Below are 6,000 nucleotides of genomic sequence, written 5' to 3' on the forward strand. Positions count from 1 at the left end.
GCCACTATTGGTGGCAGTGGCATCATCTTCATTGAACTTCTGTCTGATGAATGCAGGAATTGCCTCAAAGGCTATAGGCAGGGCCATCTTTTGCCCCATGCCCCACACCTGTGCCTGCTGGGGTCTGCACAATGGAGGCAGCTATGTTATGATTCTCCCACTTCATCACCAGCTGTTCAAAGGTTCTGCAAACTCTCTTAGATAGGGAGATGAGAACGGTTAAGTTGGGTGGTTTCTTCCCAGCAACTCATCTGCTCTCAAGCAAGACCACAGGGGAAGCAAAGAGGGATGAAAGGCTTGAGGAAACCCCAAGACTCAGTTTCTAGCACCTTACCTATTTCTTTCCTGGACCTTGTGCTCTACCTTTCAAATGCTGGTTTCCAGAGGGCCTTGGCACAGCCCTATAGCAGACAGTGAGTAACACCTGCTGGATCATGGTGTGCCCAGGCCAGGCTGCATGGCAACAGCAGCCCCCGACCTGACCACCCAGTAGAGTTCTCTGACCAGCTTACAGCCTTCCTGGGACTGGAAAACAAAGCAACCTTTGTCACACCATGTTCTGTGGAAAGAAGCTCTGTGGTCCAATGCTGCTGCTGCGTCTCTTCATTTGTGTCTGACTCTGTGTGACCCTATAGGTGGCAGCCCACCAGGCTCCTCCGTCTCTGGGATTCTCCAGGCAAGAACACTGGAGTGGGTTGCCATTTCCTTCTCCCTGTGGTCCAATAAGTGTGAGAAATCTGTGTATCCTGTCACTCTGTGGAACGTTTGAAATGTGTATTAGCATTAAAGGCTCTAGATGTGTACTAAAGAAATGTGGTGAATTTTTGTCTGGTCAAGTACTACATCAAACATATTTGACCAAGGAATCACCAACTCCTTCCTAAGATGGATTTGTTCCTGCATGGAACATCTCACTCTTGGGGAGACTCCAGAAACAGTGGTTTGGTCTGCTGTTGTGAGAAGTACTGCTCTTTCTTGCCTAGAAGACATGCCTTGGAAAGCCAAAGAACGGACATCTTACATGGAATCAGCTATTAGCCAGACATTCTATTCTAAATTAGATGGAGAAGAGTATGCACATGTACTACTGATGTAACACCACTTTTGAATTGGGCTCAGTTCATAGCTTTATCCTCCGTTTTTTCCAAGATTCACTTACTACTGGGCTCAGGAAAAGAACAGCTGACACTGTAGCCATGAGCAGTTTCCATACACGCTGATGAATGTTTACATTTGTTCCATACAGTTGTGAACACCATAATTAAACATAAACAGAAATAATTCTGATCATGATTCTAAGCACAATTTGCATTTAAAAATTAGAAAGTAAAGCGTAATGATATAGCCTTACAAAAACAAAACCAAAACCAAAAAAAAAAAAAAAGAAAAATCCAGCTCTGACTCTCAAATAGATAGGCTGGGTGTTCCTCTTTGAAAGAAGTCTGATCCAATGAAAATTGCCTTCTCTCCTACGGTGGTGCTTAGTGTGCTGAACTCAGTGGACTGTCATGAAAGAATATTATTGAAGAAACACAGAAAATTAAGTTACTTCATGGGTATTTAGTTTCATTCTTCTGAGCGTTTACAAGTAAGATGTTTACCCATAATTGTAATTTTAGTTTCATAAATGTTGTAATTGAAAAACTGTAATCTTTTTTCTTTCCTTATCTTTCTCTTTTTACATGTATATGGTATGTATCATCTTTGCATCATCTCTGTCTTCTAATCTAAAAAAAAATTCTGAAAAATTTTAAGTGTATTTTTTAGTTTCAATTAATATTTCTGAATATCAGGATCATATACTTTAGTAAAATGAATTTTTTTCTTTTTTGTGTCAAACATTTGTATTTTTTATGGCAATGATATTAATCAGTTTGTTTACAGGGTTCAAGATAAATTTTGCCAAATTATTTTTTTAAAGCTCATGGAAGTGTCAAAGAACCAATTGATTAGTATATTAGCATCTAGGGAGCAGGACCATTGCTTCATAACTCACTTCTAAGGCATTTCAAAGTTAAAAGGTTTGAATTAGCTCTGAGCTGAACTCAGGTAGAATTCTTAGGTGAGATGTTATTACTAAAATAACAGGCCCTCGCTAAGGTACTTCAGATCTCCTCATCAGTTTCTTGGTTTGCAAAACAGAGGATCACGACTCCTTGGAGCATATTTGGTTATAGTAATCAGTGAACAAGACTTCCCAGTGGTAAAGAATCTGCTTGCCAATGCAGGAGGCTCAAGAGATGTGGGTTCAATCCCTGGGTTGGGAAGATCCTCTGGAGGAGGAAATGACAACCCATTCCAGTATTCTTGCCTGGAGAATTCCATGGACAGAGGAGCCTGGCGGGCTACTGTGTATGGGGTGGCAAAGAGTTGGACATGACTGAGCATGCATGCAGTGGGGGAGCAATTAGTTAAGTTGTATATAATGCAGTTTGGATTTAGAGAAGAAAATATAGGTTATTGGATTAAATATTAATTTTTTCTTCCTTTTTAGATGTGAATAGTGAGAAATGTTGTCAGAATGTGGTCTTAAATATTAAAAATTGGTGATCATGATAATGAAACTGGACCTACATTTGGGAAAATTTTTTGAGAATATTAAAGTATTTTTAAAACTCTAATTGATGTGAATCCAGAACATTTATAGTGGCTGTCAACTTTCCTGTGGATTTGTTGTTAGAGGGTGGTGGGATCACCTCACCTTTGGCCAGTGGTCAAAACATTGTGTCCAAGAGATCTCCTGGCATTGTTTATCAACACTCCTGTGGTTCTGATACTGTCCATGTTGTATAATCCGTAAGATCATCACTCTAAATTGTTTCATTCATGACAGGGAGATTTGAATAACTTCCTTTCTTTCACATAATGAGAAAATAGTAACAAGTATAATGAATGCTTAATTTTATAGTATTTACAGAGGTGGCTATAATAAGAAGGATGTATTAAGTACTTATATATCAGTAATAGTAGTGATAATAATAATAACAATCCCTCAGATTTTGGGCTGAAGGACCAAGATAATAAAATATGAAGTTTGAAAAATAGTTTTTGGAAATAAAAATAAGGAATAAAATGATTCTGTGAAAGAACACTGAAATAATTCATTCATTTCATCTCTATAATTCTACTTGGAAAATGTGACTTTCTGAGGAGAATGACAAAATAACACAGTAGAATGATTTGACTGAGCTCCATATTTGGGTGTGAAAGTGAATTTCTTTGAAGTCATAAACATTTTCTGGATTTTTAGTTAGAGTTTAGATTTCTTAAAATTTCTGCTACAACTAGACTTTTAAAGCCATCCAAAACAAAATCTGTAATTTATTTTCCTATTACCTTTTTATGAGGTCTTATAGCCACTGTAACTTCTTTTGTGTTTAGAGATTTACAGGTTAGGTCCTGCAAAAGGGCACTTGTATGACCCTCTAGGCCAGAGCCGTATATCTTGCCTTTCCATTCCTGGGGCACCAAAATTAATGAGGGCATCTTAAATGACAGTCTTCTTATAATGTTCCAATGACCAGAGTCCAAGAGGTTAAATAATTTTACCACCACTCTTCTCATATTTAGATACTATAATCAAGTGAATTGACATAGAAAATAGTGTTGACAAAACTCACAGTCCCCTGTGCCAGCTTTCAAATGGGAACTAAAATATTGATAGAATTCCATCTGGGTTATTATTGAGCGTGTGATACCTTTACTTTGAATTTTATTTTTGTTTGCAGCTTTATTCAAAAATCAAATGTACCACACTCCTGCTGTCACTTAGGGTGCCCTTGGTATTTGACTAAGGGAGCATTCAGCTTCAGGGCTCTGTACTCTCTAGCAGAACACGGTGCCAGGAAGGGCAATGCCTGGGAAAAATATCCCCTTTTATAAATAACCCTACGTTGCCAGTGCCTTTAGCCTCCTTAAAGCCTTTTTAGCTAAAAATACAACAGAAATTTGGTTCTCTCTCCATCTTTTATTTTTCTTTTACCTTCTAATTTGCTACACAATGGAAACAGCATTTCATGCCCAGTATTTTTTTCTTCTAACATCCTCTATTATATAGCTCTTTCCCCCACTTAAGGACACCTTTAAAGTACAGTGACAGTATTTGGACTATAACATAAAATATTATCCTTTCATTCCAAGATAATAATGACTCTACTGTTAAAAATAAATAAATAAAGGGAGAAGAGAGAAACCCCAAATAAGCCACACCATCCAGTTTCGGCCAAGCTGCCAAATCCTATTACAGATTCAATCCTATTAAAACGTTCCCAGGTTTAAGCCTGCTTTGGAGTTTTTCATAGGAGTGCATGACCCCTACCCAAACCCCTACATGTGTGGTCAGGGACCTCAGGATAATCGTAAACTGCCTGGACTCCCATTAATCTCGCACAGTCAGATATTAGTGCTTGTAAATCAGCACCTAAACAAGGACAATAGTTAAAGCCATCAATAGTCTTTTAATGAGGCAGATCAAAAACAAATGAAAGCAGCAGGACACTCGGATTTGCCAAGGAGGGGAAGGGGAAGGCCATCAGCTTTGTCTGATTTCTTATAGAAAAAAGTGGATGGATTTAGTCCAGGTCCTGTCTCCTAACTATTGCCTCCACTGTTTAAAAAGATACATAAAACAAGATTATTTCCAGGAATTTCCTTGATTTTCTTTGTTTGGGACATAGCAGCTGTCACTTTCTTCCCTTTCTCTCCCTGTCTCTTTATAGTTCCCTGCAAACATATATCGACATATGTGCATTAATGTACACATATTTAAAAGAGGAGGCCATTGCAAATAATAACTGTGTGTGGAGCCATTAGGCGATGATCAGTTACACTTTGTCAAGAATTGTAATTACTTATCTGCATCCTTGCAGGCATTTTATGTGCTTTTGAAATTCCCACAGATGTTTTTTGTCCATTAGAAAAGAAGGAAAATATCTTGCTTTGTAATTCCTTGTTTTAAAGAAGGAGAAAAATAAAGCAAGATAGGATTTATTATCTAGTACGCATGTGCAACAGCATTATAATGGTTGCCAAGCAACCTAAAGGAACCATATCATAGTAAAGAGGGGGGCAAATGAATGAACAGATGCATGGGATTAGATATATGAAGGGTGAGAAGAGGCTGCCCTGAAATGAGCTCACCTTGGCACATGACTTTTTGATTGAGATTTGCTCTTAACTAGGTACATTTATCTTAAATTTCTCCTTTTGATTTTGTGTAGGATTTTTATTTTTGCTGTGTGTTGTGTTTAGTTTACCATTTGACTGAAAGACTCAAAAAGAATATGTGTAAAATGCTTATAAAATCCTTGTTCTTTTATTGGGGCCAATAACATTCATTCAAGGCAACATTTTGAGAAGCAGAAATGTACAGAAACAAGCATTCTCACACATTGGCTCCAACATCATCCAACACAAACATAGATACTCAAAGAAGGAATTTCTTTGGTGGTGTTATCAAAACATATATTCACAATGAACTTACTAAGACGCTTTCATTGCCATCATTTAAAACCTCCCCCCATATATATATATACACACACACACACATATATGTGTGCATATGTATAATTTTATGCACACATACATTGTTGCTATTGTTCAATCTCTAAGTGGTGTCTGACTCTTTCCGACCCCATGGCCTGCACATGCATATTACAGGGAACCTATAGGTCAAGAATTAAACACTATCTCTTGTTGCTGCCCAATTACACATGTTTAAGATGAACACTGTACTTTTCTTTTCAGAGGGTGTACTTAAAACAGTCAAAACAATTGTCTAACAGAACAACATACAACCTAGTTTGTACATTTGAAGTTTAAAAAATTATAACTCCATGCATCTAATAGCATGTATCCCCAGATAATCAGATCATGTCGTAGAGGCAGACCTCAATGTTAGGTAAGAAGGCAGCCTGCCTTCATCACGACCTGCCAGCTCAGTGCAGTTTCACCCAAGAAATGGGAAAACTATTTTCAAACTTCTTGGAATTCTTTAAGAAA

Source organism: Moschus berezovskii, chromosome 10 (assembly GCF_049115385.1).
Source record: "Moschus berezovskii isolate FMDL1 chromosome 10, NW_MosBer_1.0, whole genome shotgun sequence".
NCBI lineage: Eukaryota > Metazoa > Chordata > Mammalia > Artiodactyla > Moschidae > Moschus > Moschus berezovskii.